The following is a 17,756-nucleotide window of genomic DNA, read 5'->3' on the forward strand; positions in this document are numbered from 1 at the left end:
AAGGCAGAAAAGAGTGCTTATGGTCACTCATAGACCTGAGCACAGGCCAATAAAGGAGTAAATACCTCACCCTTGATCATACCACCTTGGAAGAACTGAAAACTTACTAGAAGTATGTCTGAAAAGAGCTGCACAAAAACCCCTGAAGCTTGAGACAGTGCATTCTTCACACTGGAAGCAGACCCCTACCTTAACAAAGAGTTTAAAACTCAAGTAATTGGCTGGGATCATGAGCAAACTGTGCAAAAAAAAAAAAACACCTTGGACCATAGAATCGTTCTTTGGTGACAAAGAATATCAAAACATACAACCAGAAGAAGACAACAAAGTCAAAGCTCCTGCATCCCACATCCAAAAAAATTTGAATCAGTCCAAGGCCATGGAAGAGCTCAAAAAGGATTTTGAGAAGCAAATAAGAGAAGTAGAGGAAAAACTGGGAAGAGAAATGAGAGTGATGCAAGAAAATCATGAAAAACTAGTCCACAGCTTGCTAAAGAAGACCCCAAAAAAAAAACTGAAGAAAATAACACCTTTAAAAATAGCCTAATCCAAATGGCAAAAGAGGTACAAAAAGCCAATGAGGAGAAGAATACCTTAAAAAACAGAATTAGCCAAATGGAAAAGGAAGTCCAAAAGCTCAGTAAAAAAAAAAAATACTTCCTTAAAAATTAGAATGAAGCAATGGGAAACTAGTGAATTTATGAGAAATCAAGACACTGTAAAACAAATTCAAAAGAATGAAAAATTAGAAAACAATGGGAAATATCTCATTAGAAAAACAACTGACCTGGAAAATAGATCTAGGAGAGATAATTTTAAAATTATTGGACTCTGAAAACCATGATCAAAAAAGAGCCCAGACATCATATTTCAAGAAATTATCAAGGAAAATTGCTCTGATATTCTAGAACCAGAGGATAAAATAAAAATTGAAATAATCCACTGATGACCTCCTGAAGGAGATCCCCAAAGGAAAATTCCTAGGAATAGTGTAGCCAAATTCCAGAGTTGCCAGGTCAAGGAGAAAATATTGCAAGCAGCCAGAAAGAAAGAATTTGAGTATTGTGGAAATGCAATCAGGATAACACAAGATTTAGTAGCTTCTACATTAAGGGACTGCAGGACTTGGAATATGATATTCCAGGGGGCAAAGGAGATAGGGTTACAGCTAATAATCACCTACCCAGCAAAATTGAGTGTAATCCTTCAGGAGGGAAAATGGAATTCAGTGAAATAGAGGACTTTCAAGCATTCTTGATGAGTTGAATAGAAAATTTGACTTTCAAATACAAGACTCAAGAGAAGTATGAAGAGGTAAACAGGAAAGAGAAATTATAAGGGACTTAATAAGGTTGAACTGTTTACATTCCTGAGTGGAAAGATGATATTTGTGACTCATGACATCTTTCTCAGTATTAGGGTAGTTGGAGGGGAAAAAAATATATGGATAGATAGAGAGATAGAGAGATAAAGAGATAGATACATAGATACATAGATAGATAGATAGATAGATAGATAGATAGATAGATAGATAGATAGATAGATAGATAGATAGATAGAATGCACAGGGTGAGTTGAAGATGAAAGGGTGATATCTAAAACATGAAATTAAGGGGTGAGAGAGGATTATACTGGGAGAAGGAGAAAGGGAGAGATAGGATGGGGGAAATTATCTCACATAAAGCAGACAAGAAAAAGCTTTTACATTGGAGGGAAAGTGGGGGAAGAGGAGAGGGAATGAGTGACTCTTATTCTCATCAGATTTGGCTTAAGTAGAAAATAACATACACATTCAGTTGGGTACAGAAATCTATCTTACCCTACAAGATAATAGGAGGGAAGAGGATAAGGGGAGGGACATAATAGAAGGGAGGGCAAGTTGGGGGAGGGAGAAATCATAAGCAAACACTTCTGAGGAGGGACAGGGTCAAAAGAGAGAATAGAATAAATGGGGGGGCCAGATAGGATGAAGGGAAATATAGTTAGTTTTTCACAACATGACTACTATGAAAGTGTTTTGCATGACTACACATGTATAACCTGTATCGAGTTGCTTGCCATCTCAGTGAGGGGGGGAGAGGAGGGATGAAAGGAGAGAATTTGGAACCCAAAGCTTTAAAAACACATGTTGAAAATTATTTTTAGGGGCAGTTAGGTGGCACAGTGGATAAAGCACCAGCCCTGAAGTCAGGAGGACCTGAGTTCAAATCTGGCCTCAGACCAAACATTTGACACTTACTAGCTATGTGACCCTGGGCAAGTCACTTAACCCCAATTGCCTAAAAAAAAATTGCTTTTAGATAGAGAAATTTCATTTAAACTTATTGTAGACATTACAAAATATTTAGGAGTCTACCTACTGAAACAAACCCAGGAACTCTATGAACACAATTACAAAACACTTTTCACACAAACAAAATCAGATTTAAATAATTGGAAAAACATCAGTTGCTCATGGGTAGGCCGAGCTAATATAATAAAAATGACAATTCTACCTAAGCTCATTTACTTATTCAGTGCCATACCAATCAAACTACCAAAAAATTATTTTATAGAGTTAGAAAAAATAATACTAAGATTCATTTGGAAGAACAAATGGTCCAGAATATCAAGGGAACTAATGAAAAGAAATGCAGGGGAAGGTGGCCTAGCAATTCCAGATCTTAAATTGTATTATAAAGCAGCAATCATCAAAACTGCTTGATACTGGCTAAGATATAGAGTGGTGGATCAGTGGAATAAGTTAAATATGCAAACACAGTAGTCAATGACTATAGTAATCTATTATTTGATAAACCCAAAGACCCCAGCTTCTGGGATAAGAACCCACTCTTTGAAAAAAAACTGCTGGAAAAACTGGAAAAGAGTATGGCAGAAACTAGGCATAGACCAAAATCTCACACCATATACCAAAATAAAGTCAAAATGGGTTCATGATTTAGATATAAAGGCTGATACATAAGCAAACTGGGAGAGCAAGGAATAGTTTACCTATCAGATCTATGGAGAACAGAAGAATTCACGACCAAACAGGAGATAGTGAACATTATGAAAAACAAAATGGATAATTTTGATTACATTAAATTGAAAAGGGTTTGCACAAACAAAACTAATGCAACTAAGATTGAAAGGAAGGTAGAAAATTGGGAAAGAATTTTTACAGCCAGTTTATTAGATAAGGGCCTCATTTCTAAAATATATAAAGAATTAAGACAAATTTATAAGAATACAAGCCATTCCCCAATTGATAAATGGCCAAAGGATATGAACAGACAGTTCTCAGATGAAGAAATTAAAGCCATCTATAGTCATATGAAAAAATGCTCTAAATCATTATTGATTAGAGAAATGCAAATCAAAACAACTCTGAGGTACCACATCACACCTATCAGATTGGCCAACATGACAAAACAGGAAAATGATAAATGTTGGAGAAGATGTGGGAAAATTGGAACACTAATGCATTGTTGGTGGAATTGTGAACTGATCCAACCATTTTGGAGAACAATTTGGAACTATGCCCAAAGGGCTACAGAAATGTGCATACCCTTTGATCCAGCAATAGCACTTCTAGGGCTATATCCCAAAGAGATCATACAAATGGGAGAGACCCACATGCACAAAAATATTCATAGCAACTCTTTTTGTGGTGGCAAAGAATTGGAAATTGAAAGGATGCCCATCAATTGGGGAATGGCTGAGCAAGTTGTGGTATATGAAAGTAATGGACTACTATTGTGCTATAAGAAATGATGAACAGGCTGACTTCAGAAAAACCTGGAAAGACTTGTATGGTCTGATTCTGAGTGAAGTGAGCAGAACCAAGAGAACATTGTACGCAACAACAGCCATGTTGTGCGATGACTAGTGTTGATAAACTTAAGCCTTCTCAGCAATACAAGGATCTAAGACATCTCCAGAGGCCTTGCGATGGAAAATGCTATCCACATCCAAAGAAAGAACTGTAGAAGTTGAATGGCTATCTTTTTTTCTCTCTTCTGTTGATTTTCTTCATCTTTTTGATGGTTCCTCCTATTAGTTTTAATTTTTACTTACAACATCACTAATGTGAAAATTTGTTTAATAGGAATGTAAATGTATAGCCTATATCAGATTGTGCACCATCTTGGGGAGGGTGGTGGGGAGGAAGGGGGAGAAAAATTTTAAACTCAAAAGCATATGGAAGTGATTGTTGATAAATCAAAATAATTTTTTTAAATTAAAAAAACAAGCAAAAAAATTGTTTTTAATTGCAATTGGGAAATAAGGTATACAGCAATGGGGTATATAAATCTATACTGCCCTACAGGAAAATGGAAAAGAAAGGGGATAAAAGAAGGGGGATAGTTATAGATGGGAGGGCAGATTGGGGGAAGGGGGAATCAGAATGCAGGACATCATGGGGTGCAGAGAGAGGAAGGATGGGGAGAAAATTTGAAACTCAAAATCTTGTGGAAGTGAATGTTGAAAATGAAAAATAAATAAATTGGAAAAAAGAGGGAAAAAATTCTGTTCAGACACACATGGTGATGCCAAATCCCACTGCAGCATCAGTCCAGTGAGAAAATGATCCAATGGCCTAAGCCACCTACATGTATGGATGTGACTACAGCTATTAGTATATCCACACCTATTGCTTCATTACTTGCCTGTCACTACAGGACTTTGAGGTAGGTAAAATTGGTAAAATGGTATGGGTGATATCTTTAGACCCCCACATAAATTGGATTTAAGTGAGGCAGAGTTGCATGAAATCATCAGCCTCACTCTCTCTCTCCAGAGTCATCAGAGTCTAGTAGCAAAACAAAAGTCAAGGCAACTGGCAATGGCTTGAGATGTAATGGATGACCTTGGTATCTTCTATGTCTCTAATGAAGGTCTAAGCCCTCCTCAGAGCCTGCTTCAGTTGCCTTCATGGTTGTTGGAACAAATTGTTCTCATATACCCATTCCACCAAGGGAAGTCTTCACACACTTGGGGAAGACATCCCCCTAACTCACCAATGATTTTGAGAGCCCTTAGTTACCCTCAACCTGGATAAGTTTGTCTGCAGAGTTTACTCAGCAGTTTAGTTTACTAGGGTGTGGCCACTGGACATACCACAGCTTCTTAGATCCACAAGTGAGAGTTGGGTGAATCAGGTAGCCATCAAAGGTGGAAAGCAGCCCTGAAAAAGGCTCAGCAGCCCTCATACAAGAGGTACCAGTCTTCCCTGAACACTCATCTACCCCAACAGGAATAGCAACATATTGCTGGTAGAATTGTGAATTGGCCCAAGCATTCTAGAAAGTTCTTTGGAATTACGCTTTTTAAAAAAAAAAGTGACCAAAATATCCAAACTCTTTGATCTTTCCACTGCTATGTTTATACCCATCAGGAAATTGAAGAAAGAAAGACCCAACACATCAAAAATACTTATAACAGCACTTTTTATGGTAGCAAAGAATCAGAAACAAAATAAATGCCCATTAATCAAGAGAAGACTGAACAAACTATGACACTTGATTGTTACAGAATATTATTGCCTCTAAAAATCAATGAATTAGAAAAGTCATGGGAAAACTTGTATGAATGATTGCAAAATGGAAGAATTAGAATGGGGGAAACTATATGAGTACGATAATGCAAAGGAACAGAACAATTTAAAAATCTAAAATCTAAATCAATCACTATGATTATAATGACTAAGCTTGAGCCTTGAAGACTTGGTTTCTAAAAACCAGTTTCTCAAATACAAACTTTTACCCACTGTACTTGTTCCCTTTGGAGCCATGCTTTTTAGCATGATAGTTTTCAAGAATTTGAAGGTCTATCATGTGGAAGACAGCTCATATTTGCTCCATTTGGCCCCAAAAGGTCCCAAGTGTGGCGGGTAAAAGTTTCAAGGAGACAAATATATGTCCAATGTCAGAAAAAACTTCTTATCCACTAGAACTATCCAAAAGTGAGATGAACTGCCAAGAGTCGCTGCTTCTTACTGCTTGGAAGTCTTTAAGAAGACACTGGATAACCACTTGTCAGGTTTGTCATACTGGGGCATTCCTTTTTTGATTGGGTTGGACTTGATGGGCACTGAAATCCCCAGAAACTCAAATTCTGTTTTTCTATGATTGTCACTGAAAATTTTTTAAATAAAATCCTAGCAAAAATACTACAGCAATGTACCCAAAAATATATTCTCTATGATAATGGTGGATATATAATAGAAATGCAAGAATGATTCAATATTAGAAAAATAATTACAATAACTGATCATATTAAAAACTCAAAACCAAAAGCTATATGTCATATCAATAAATGTGTGAAAATTCTCCAAAAAGCATAAAGCTAATTTATGTTGGAAGAAAAATTATGAAATGGCATAGAATGGTGATTTTTACGTAAAATTTTTAAAATATATTTAAAAACAAACATGCTGTGGCATTATTTACATTGGAGAAAGACATTTTCCAAGTAAGTACAGGAGTAAAACAAATATGTCTCTTTCTTGTTATTTGATATAGTTCTAGAAATTAGAGCAAAGCAACAAGACAGGAGAGAAAATTAAAGACAAACATTTGCAAAGGTAGACAAAACTATTCCCATTTGTCAATGGCATAATAATTTACTTAGAGACCCCCAGATAATTAACACAAAATCTGACCAAGATAGTTAAAAGCTAACTTATTTTTTTTATTGCAAAAGCCTTTATGTATGTAACATATGTTCTGAAACTATTATTCCAACTTCCACTTGCACTAAGTCAGGTGCCCAAAACATGGTTGCTGTATCTCCCTAAAGATTCTAGGAGTACTCCCCTAGGTGTTGGGGATGTCTTTCTAGTGCTTTAGTTCATGAACCCTCTCTGGTATGCTTCCCTCATAATCATGTTATATTAATTAGTTAGCCGGACAATTAGCTTTTAGAAAAGGATATTTGCTTAAGGTGCTATAATAAGAACAGCTAGTGTAAACATTCCCCCAACCATATGTGGCAATCTACCACAAGCACATGCAAAATCTAAACCAAAGTGTTCTGAAGGTTAGAAATCCCAGGATCATACAGCTAGAACATGTTTTAAGATAGGATTACCATTGAGGGGCAGAGCCAAGGTGGCAGAGTGAAAGCAATGACTTGCTTGAGCTCTTCTCCAAACCCCTCCAAATACCTATAAAAAATGGCTCTAAAAAATTCTAAAGCAGCAGAATCCACAAAAAGACAGAGTGAAACAAATTTCCAGCCCAGGACAACCTGATGGTTGCTCGGAAAGGTATATCGCACTGGGCTGCGGGAGTAGCGCAGTTTAGCGTGGGCAGGCAAGGCCACAGCGAACCTGGAGCAGGCCCCAGAGGACTGAATCGTGGGCAGCTGTGGCGATTTCCAGACTTCCAATGCCAAAGACAGCCTAGAAAGTCAGTGGGAAAAGTCTGTTTCCGCAGTGAGAGAGGAGCCAGATCTCAGCCTCAGTTCCCTAGAGAGCACGGACCCGGAGCAGTGCCTGCTTCCTGAGCTTCCAGCCCACAAACTGAGCGGAAATCAAGTGGCTGATCAGAGGGGGATTGCAGGGATCTCTTTGCCAGTGCTAAGGCAGGAATCTCTTGCTTCACCAGTGCTTGGATCTGGGTCACAGTTCTGAGGGGCGGTCCTGGGGAGAGGAGGAGCACTGGCGTGATGGAGCTTGTAGTGGCTATGAAAAGGAAATCTTCAACACAGTTTCAAGACAGAAAAGAGTGCTTATGGTTCACTCATAGACCAGAGCACAAGCCAGGAAAGGAGTAAACACCTCGTACCTTACCACACCACCTTGGAAGAACTGAAAATTTGCAGGTCCCTAGAAGTATCTCTGAAAACAGCTGTACAAACCCCGAAGCTTGGGAGTACATTCTCCATGTTGGAAGCAGACCTCTACTTTAATAAAGAGTTTATAACTCAAGTAATTGGCTGGGATAATGAGCAAACCTCGAAAGAAGTGTTAGACCGTAGAATCTTTTTTTGGTAACAAAGATCAAAACTTACAACCAAAAGAAGACAACAAAGTCAAAGGACGGGGAAGGGATTCACTCTTCAGCCCCGGCAGCGGGTCCGGGCTCCTGGGGCGCCCTGAACGGCGTGGGGGGGCGGCCCGCGGGTGGTGCGCATCATCAAGTCCGAGTCCGGTTATGGCTTCAACGTGCGGGGCCGAGTGAGGAGGGTGGGCAGCTGCGGAGCACCAACGGGGAGCTCTACACGCTGCCGCAGCATGTGAGGGCCGTGCTGCCCTGGAGGGGCGGCCGACCGGGCGGGGGTGCACAAAGGGGACCGCATCCCGGAGGTGAATGGCGTGAATGTGGAAGGGGCAACACACAAGCAGGTGGTGGATCTGATCCGAGCTGGTGAAAAGGAATTGATCTTGACACTGTTATTTATACCTCCTCATGAGGCAGATAACCTTGATCCCAGTGATGACTCATTGGGACAGTTCTTTTACGACTATACGGAAAAGCAAGCAGTGCCCATATCAGTCTCCACATATAAACATGTGGAGCAGAATGGCGAGAAGTTTGTGCTGTACAACGTTTACATGGCGGGAAGGTAGCTGTGTTCTAAGCTGTACCGGGAATTTGCAGTCCTGCACCAGAACCTTAAACGAGAGTTTACCAACTTTACTTTTCCTCGCCTGCCAGGAAGTTGCCGTTTTCATTATCAGAACAGCAGTTGGATGCCCAACGTGGTGGGTTAGAGGAGTACCTGGAGAAAGTACGTTCCATACGAGTCATTGGTGAGAGTGACATCATGCAAGAGTTCCTCTCCGAGTCAGATGAGAACTACAATGGTGTCTCTGATGTCGAACTGAGAGTGGCTTTGCCAGACGCCACCACAGTGACGGTCCGAGTTAAAAAGAACAGCACCACAGACCAGGTGTATCAGGCTATCACAGCAAAGGTTGGTATGGACAGCACGACCATGAATTAGCCTTGACTTGTTTGAGGTGATTAATCACTCCTTTGTACATAACCTGGCTCCCAATGAATTTCCCCACAAGCTCTATGTCCAGAACTACACATCAGCTGTGCCAAGCACCTGCCTGACTATTCGAAAATGGCTCTTCACTACAGAAGAGAAGGTTCTTCTGAATGATAATGACCTCGCAGTTACCTACTTCTTCCATCAGGCTGTTGATGATGTCAAAAAAGGTTATATCAAAGCAGAGGAAAAATCATACCAGTTACAGAAGCTATGTGAACAGAGGAAGATGGTTATGTACCTCAACATGCTTAGGACCTGTGAGGGCTACAATGAGATTATCTTCCCCCACTGTTCCTGTGACTCTAGGCGGAAGGGACATGTCATCACAGCCATCAGCATTACGCACTTTAAGCTACATGTCTGCATGGAAGAAGGGCAGCTTGAGAACCAGGTAATAGCCTTTGAGTGGGATGAGATGCAGCGATGGGACACAGACGAAGAGGGAATGGCTTTCTGTTTTGAATATGGGCAAGGAGAGAAGAAGCCTCAATGGGTTAAAATCTTCACACCCTATTTCAATTGCATGCACGAGTGCTTCAAGAGAGTGTTCTGCGAACTCAAGTGGAGGAAAGAGAACATTTTTCAGATGGCCAGGTCACAGCAGAGGGATATGGCCACCTAGCCCCACCCCCTCATTCCCTCCCCTCTTCCCTCTTCATATGTTCTTTCTCCCCCCCTTCCACTCCCTATGTCAGAGCAACCATTAACACTTACAAAAGAGAAAAAGCTCCTACATACAAAGCCTCCAACAAAAATATGGATCAGTCTCAGGCCTTGGAAGAGCTCAAAAAGGAGTTTGAGAATCAAGTGAGAGAAGTAGAGCAAAAACTGGGAAGAGAAATGAGAGTGATGCAAGAAAATCATGAAAAACAAGTCAACAGCTTGCCAAAGGACACCCCAAAAAATGCTGAAGAAAATAACACCTTAAAAATAGTCTAACCCAAATGGCAAAAGAGGTCCAAAAAGCCAATGAGGAGAAGAGTGCCCTAAAAAGCAAAATTGGACAAATGGAAAAGGAAGTCCAAAAGATTACTGAAGAAAATAATTCCTTAAAAATTAGAATAGAGCAATTGGAAGTTAGTGACTTTATGAGAAATCAAGATACTGTAAAACAAATCCAAAAGAATGAAAAATTAGAAAACAATGGGAAATATCTCATTGGAAAAACAACTGACCTGGAAAATAGATCCAGGAGAGAGAATTTAAAAATTATTGGACTATCTGAAAGCCATGAGCAAAAAAAGAGCCTAGACATCATCTTTCAAGAAATTATCAAGGAAAACTGCCCTGATATAGTAGAACCAGAGGGCAAAATAGACATTGAAAGAATCCACCAATCTCCTTCTGAAAGACATCCCCAAAGGAAAACTAGGAATATTGTAGCCAAATTCCAGAGTTCCCAGGTCAAGGAGAAAATATTACAAGCTGCCAGAAAGAAACAATTCAAGTATTGTGGAAACACAATCAGGATAACACAAGATTTAGCAGCTTCTACATTAAAGGACCACAGGGCATGGAACATAATATTCCGGAGGGCAAAGGAGATAGGATTACAACCAAGAATCACCTACCCAGCAAAACTGAGTATAATCCTTCAGGGGAAAAAATGGTCATTCAGTGAAATAGAGGACTTTCAAGCATTCTTGATGAAAAGACAGAGCTGAATAGAAAATTTGGCTTTCAAATAGAAGACTCAAACAGAACATGAAGAGGTAAACAGGAAAGAGAAATCATAAGAGACTTATTAAGGTTGAACTGTTTACATTCCTGCATGGAAAGATGATATTTATAACTCATGAGACCTTTGTCAGTATTAGGTAGTTAGAGGGAAAAAATTATATGTATGTATGTGTGTGTATATATATATATATATATATATATATAGAGAGAGAGAGAGAGAGAGAGAGAGAGAGAGAAAGAGAGAGAGAGATTAGATAGATAGATGGATAGATAGATAGATAGATAGATAGATAGATAGATAGATAGATAGATACAGGGCACGGGTGAATTGAAGATGAAGGGGTCATATCTGGAGAACAAATTAAGGGGTGAGAGAGGATTCTACTGGGAGAAGGAGAAAGGGAGAGGTAGAATGGGGTAATTATTTCACAAAAAAACAGAAAAGAAAAGGCTCTTACAGTGGAGGGGAAGTAGGGGAAGGTGAGAGGGAATGAGTGAATCTTATTCTCATAGGATTTGACTTAAGGAGGGAATAACATACACACTCAATTGTGTATGGAAATCTGTCTTACCCTACAGGAAAATAGAGGAAGAAGGGGACAAGAGAGAAAGGGAATGATAGAGAGGAGGGCAGACTGGGAAAGGGGGTAATCAGAAGGAAACACTTCTGAGTAGGGACAGGGTCAAAAGAAAGAATAGAATAAGTGGGGGGGTATAGGATTAAGGGAAATAGAGTTAGTTTTTCACAACATGACTACCATGGAAGTGTTTTGCGTAACTGCACACGTACAATCTATATTAAGTTGCTTGCCTTTTCAATGAAGGTGGGTGGGGAGGGAGGAAGGGAAAAAATTTGGAACCCAAAGTTTTAAAAACACATATTTTTAAAAAAATGTTTGCACATGCAACTGGGAAATAAGAAATACAGGAAATGGGGTGCAGAAATCTATCCTTGGGACAGCTAGGTGGCACAGTAGATAGAGCACTGGCCCTGAAGTCAGGAGGACCTGAGTTCAAATCTGGCCTCAGACCAAACACTTGATACTTACTAGCTATGTGACCCTGGGCAAGTCACTTAACCTCAATTGCCTAAAGATAAAAAAAAAGAATAAAAAGAAATCTATCCTGCCCTACAGGGTAGTAGAAGGGGAAGGGGATAAGAGAAGCGGGGAGAGAGATAGAAGAGAGGGCAGACTAGGGGAAGGAATATTCAGAATGCATGCCATCTTGGGGTGGGGGGAGGGGCAAGATGAAAATCTGAAACTCAAAATCTTGTGAAAGTAAATGTTGAAAACTAAAAATAAATAAATTTAAGGGGGAAAAAAAAAGAAATTTTTAAAAAATAGGATTACCATTCAGGTCTTCCAAACTCCAAGACCAAGTCACTATCTACTATACCATATGACCTCTTAATCAAAGGATACAGTAAAGATATATACTCTTCATGCATTCTTTGGATTTGCTGAACTGTTTTTTTAACTTTATTTTTAAAATCTTTTTTAGAAGGATCAACTTACTGGGCAATAGAGGAATATATTCAGAAATTAATTATTGTGAAAAAAGACAAGATTTCAATACAAATTAAGAGAAAACAAATAGAAGTGACTAGATAAATAATAACCACACAAATGAAATTAATAGAAAGATAGACCTTAGTATCACTCATTTAAAAAAAAAACATACTTCTCAAAAGCAATAAATTCCACTCTTCTCTTCCTGTTTTGTTGGTACCCAACTCAGTGTCCATCTATGGTGTCATCCAAGATACACATACTGATGAACAATCTCTGTGAGTTGTCTCTCCAACTGCACACAGTAGTTTATACCACATGCATTCTATATCCACTTGGGTTTTCCTGTGTGAATAGTTAAGCTGAAGTATCTTGAATGATTATAAATCTCATTGTGGAGGTTCCCCAAGGCTTGACAAAATCAGTAAAATTTTAAGTACAAACAGGAGTATCTGGAGCCTGTCACCATTTACAGGAACTTTCTCTTTGACTTGGATTTTGTACCTGGACTAGATCAAGTGTGCATACATAAGGTTCATGCTTAAGATATGAAGTAATAATGGAAAGTCTAGTATTAGGGTGAATGGGGAAGTGAGAATAGGAAGTAGGGATCAGAGAGAAGGAAAAAGGTTGTATTGACGATAACGTGGAAATAAGAATCATTTTATTTGTTCCTGAATCTCCCTTTCTTTCTGTGTATATTATGTTTTGCTCTGATTTTGCTTTCTCAAATTATAATTTTTATCTAAAATCTTTAACTAGTTGCTATATATACATATATAACATAAAATTTAAATATATATTTAAGTTCTTTTGTGTGTATAGATACCAGCAAAGACTGTTACTATTTATCAGTTACAACAAAACGTTTTGAGGGTAGATTAAATGACTTCTAATACCTATTTTAGGTCTCTGCATACTTGAGGTACTTAGTGCATATTACTTATTAAGTTTTGTTTAATGAAAGATTGAATTGAAATTGATTATACCAAGTAATTAAAATAGCAGGAATGTTTCTAAGGCTCAGATAGTTCCGTGAAAAGTGAGACATCAACTATCACTTCAGGAACATTAGTTTCATGTTTCTTCATTTTCCCCTAGGACTCCTTGGTTTTCCATGCTAATTGATCACTGGGGGAACTTTAACCCAGAGGAGTTCTTCAGAGCTAACCTGCAAGAGGCTGCTGATGGAATTGACACTTGTAGAAATGCAGCTCCTGTGTCCTTGGACATCCATAAAAGTTACCCTTTTCTATGGGTGTAGGCACTTCAAAACAGAACAAGGAATTCCTAGCTATTAGGTAGGATCAAAGATTTTGTTGTCTCTGGACTCCCCCTCAGAGGTAGCTCTCAGCATAGACTGAAAATAGGATACTACATTAAGGCTAGAAACAAACTAAAAATAACTGAGAAAGTACAACGTTATAGTCTTCCCTCTACACATAACTGGTGGTCTTTTTCAAAAACGCTTTCAGAAAGGAAAGGCTTTTTTCTTCTTGTATAAGGGGAAGAAGTAATCAGGAAAAGGTGATTTTTTTGGTAGTCTTTATTTCTAAAGGCAGAATAAGGCAAAGTGGGCTGGATCAAGAACTGCATTATTATTACCTTTTTTAAAATTCAGACCTATAATTGTATCAGTGTAGGGAGCTTCCTGTAAGGAAGCTCTCTGCTAAAGCAAGTGAGCTTTGCAAGTCAGAAGATGAAAAAACTATTGTCAGTGGTCACAAAGAGTACTTGTCAGAAGTGAGACAAACTCAGGATAAACTACCTGAGGCCAAAGTTCCATCTATTATACCACACTGCCTTCCAAGAACAGAAGCATAAAATGTGAGAAGCAGAGTCTATAAAAGAACATGGCTATGATCAATATCAAGCTGGTTTCTCTTCCTTCATTTCTCTGACTTTTGACATAGATTCAAAGAGGGTCTTCTAAAATAGAAGAGATGCTCTTATGTGTTGGGAGGATTAGGCTGTGGTCTTATTTTCTGATGCTTTGAAGGACCAGGTACGCCTAGATTTGAATTAGAGAAACTATCTTCTCCTCACCTCCCTAGAAGCTCTGATCTCTCTTCCTATACCATAGTAGTATCATAAAATTTGGACAGATCCAGAAGAAGTCCTAAAGAGTATCTCAAGTGGTAGGACATAAACACTTGCACTGCCAAGGTGTGTTTGAAGGTAGGTTTTATTTTTTCATTTTCAATGAATCTCTCAGAGACATCTCATCAATACAGGAAGGGACTGACAACAGTTCCATACAGGCCCTACCAAAATAAAGATTCCTTAAATTTTCATGCCACTAGGAACTCTTTCAAGTGTTAAAAACACATTTCAATGAATATTATTTAATCTATGTGAAGACTTCCTTACTAGATAGATTTGTTCATTTCTCCTTCTGACCAAGTTTCTGGTGATGTGCTTCCCTAACTCTAGCTAGGCTAGTCCTCTAATAATATATAAACAGTCCCTCACCCAGCCTATTCTTGAAAACATCCTAGTTTGATAGAACCCATCAGATCAAGTGCTGCACTGGTATAACCTTCAAGAATCCAGGACACTTCCATGCAGTGATAAGGCATTAAAGCAGAATTTTGCTGAAGGACCAAAAGAACCCGCTTTTCATTTTGAAGTATGATTGTAAAGATAAGGGTTTTATTCCTACCCCAGAGGTACATTCATTACCTTGCCCATTTCCAGAAAGGACAGTGAATGGTTTTGAAACACTTACATTTACATTTTCTTATCAAATCGTGAGATTGTATTCAGAATATGGCTTACTCATAGCCAGTAAAGAGCATCATGGAAGGCTACAGTGCTTTGATAGACCTGGGATTTCATCAATAAGGATACCCCCTCCAACAGTGCAGGTTCCTACTCATCCATGCCTTCTCATCCTGTAAAGTTGTCATCCTGTCCTTCCTCTAAATAGCATTGATACCAACCTATAATGAGAGGCTTACTGTACCATAAAAAGATCATACCCAACATTTTAGTAAGGTAATTAAAACACACCCATAACCTTGACCTCATTTTCACAAAGCTTACTAGCCCAAACGGTGATCAATTTATTAGTTACTAGTTAGTTACCAATCATCTAGTACACTCATTATCTCTGCTTTGTCTGCTCCATTCTGCTCTCTTATGTTGCTCTGAAAACCCACTCATCACCTTCCTTTATGAAATATTTCTCTTCATTCCAACTAATTTCCAGCTCTCCCTGGTTATCTCCCTCCTGTCTTCCCACTTCCAAGATTCTTCATGAGAAGTATATAAAACACCCTGGAGACTGTGGTGATTAAAGATTAAAATAAATTGCTAAACCTCCCTTTCTTTGCAGGGGATTGGGAGAGGTGGGGTTATGGATGTATGTTATTGAATATATTGTCAGATGCAGTTGATTGTGTTGATTCAGCTGAACTGTTTGTTTTCTCTTTTTATTCTGTTTCAGGGGTAAGGGACTATCTTACTAAGGTAGAGGTAGGTTCAGAAATGAAAATAATATAGAAACAAAGATATAATTTTTTTTTAAAAAATTGCTTCAAGCCATAGGCCAAAATTGAAAGATGAAGTTGATGAGTTGGCTCCCGGTGCCACTATTAAGTATTTGTAGACCCAGAAGATCATAACTCATACTTTGTGAGCCAGAAGAAAGCTTTGAAGTTATTGATCAAAATCCTTCATTTTACAGACCAAGAGACTGAGGCCTCATGATTGTCCCAGAGTTGTACAACTGAGGGAAAATGACAAAACAATTTAATCCAACAAATGTGGGATTGGAGCCAAGATTTTCCTTACTCCAAGTCCAGTATTCTAACGTGAAATCTAGCACCCTAAGAATGACCTTACTGAGTTTTCCTTTCTTCCTCCCCATGTCACTCTGCTAAGTCACCTTTGTTCATGCCATAGCTATAGTACTACAGAAATAAATAGAACCATATTGTGTGGATTACCAGTACTAGGATGCTTTTTTTATCATTTCCTCCTCATGACCCTATAATAAACATACATACATGAGCACTTGTGCATGTGTACACACACACACACACACAAACACACACACACCCCAGAATGGCCTAGTTTCAGTATAACTGAATTATACCATTCCAAATCCATTGTAATTATACCACCTTCACATCTCGGTTTTCTCCCCACTTGTCTGCTTTTCCTTCCACATTCTCTGTGGTTTTCATTTCTGAAACAACCTATAATTCACATCCTTTTCATCCACCTATCCCATGCATCCTTTAAACTTAACCTAAAAACTGATCTCCCTTAAGAATCCTACTTTTATATAAGTGGATTTGAATGAGAAAGTTCTCCCAAGACTTGCCCCAGAAACATTTGAACAGTCCAGAAAGATAGGGGTTATTTGGGAGTGGACTAATAAATTTATTGAGTGTCAATAGAGTAGCCACTAGTTTTAGATATTCTACTGCTTATATTTTTAAAAATCAATATAGTTTTGTTCTACAGAAGCTTACCATCCAATGACAAACAAAATAAAGCAATCAAAACCCCATATAATTCTTTTCAGATCAAAAGGGTATTGAGACAATTGTGCTGAGGAGAAATTTTAATTGAATTCAAAATCATGTGATAGTGAATCCAGTTCAATTCAAGAAATATTTATGAAAAGTCTACTTTATGCCTAGAGATACAAAGACAAAAAAAAAGCCCCTCCTGTCAAAAATCTTTCATTCTCAGTAGTATAATATGTTCACAGAGAAGTAAATATGAGGTTATATGAAGAAAGGAAGAATACTAACTAGAAGTATATGAAGTAGCATCTAAACTTGAAAGAAGCAAGAAATTCTTTTTTTTAAACTGTTATTTAATAATTTTATTTTTCCCCAATTACATGTAAAAACAATTATCAACATTCATTTATAAAATTGAGTTCCAAATTCTCTCCCTCCCTCCCCACCCTCTTCACTGAGAAGGCAAGCAGTTTTATATGGGTTTTACTCTTTTTGCCTTTTCCTAAACAGTTTTGTTTTTTAGAATCATATCATATTCAGGTCTACCTTAATCTTTCTTTCAAACTACCCAATTATTAATAACAATCTTGGACACACATTTTACATTTCTTCATATAAAAAGTAAACAGTCTGTCCTTATTGAGTCCCTTGTAATTAGTCTTTGGTATGTACATGTACCTTTTATTTCTCTTGAATCTTGCATGTATTCTGTTAAGTTCAGGTTGTTTGTTTTGTTTTTTTAAAAACAAAATCTTGAAAGTCTGGCAATTCATTGACTATCCTTTTTTTTTCATTCAGGATTATGCTTAACTTTGCTGGGTTTATTTTCAATGGAAAGCCCAGTTCTTTTGCTCTTCAATATATAGTGTTCCAAGACCTGCAGTCTTTCAGTGTCACCACTGCTAAGTCTTGTGTGATTCTAACTGTGGCACCACCATATTTAAATTGTTTTTTATTCTTGTTTCTCACAATATTTTCTCTTTGAGCTGGGGGTTTCAGAATTTGACTATAATATTCCTGCAGATTTTCCTTTAGGATCTCTTTCAGGTGATGATCAGTGGATTTTTTTCTATATCCACATTCCCCTCTTTTTCTAACACTT

At 38.2% G+C, this 17,756-nt stretch overlaps 1 protein-coding gene and 1 pseudogene across 2 annotated transcripts in view; one reads left to right on the forward strand and one right to left on the reverse strand.

Annotated features, from left to right (window-relative positions):
• LOC110202632 (putative olfactory receptor 2W6) overlaps window positions 1-17,756 on the reverse strand; it is a 227,827-nt gene that overhangs the window by 131,575 nt on the left and 78,496 nt on the right. The window lies entirely within an intron of this gene.
• On the forward strand, window positions 8,525-9,681 carry LOC110202605 (sorting nexin-27 pseudogene; annotated as a pseudogene).

This window comes from Phascolarctos cinereus, unplaced genomic scaffold, assembly GCF_003287225.1.
Source record: "Phascolarctos cinereus isolate Bilbo 61053 unplaced genomic scaffold, phaCin_HiC Scaffold_5;HRSCAF=322, whole genome shotgun sequence".
NCBI lineage: Eukaryota > Metazoa > Chordata > Mammalia > Diprotodontia > Phascolarctidae > Phascolarctos > Phascolarctos cinereus.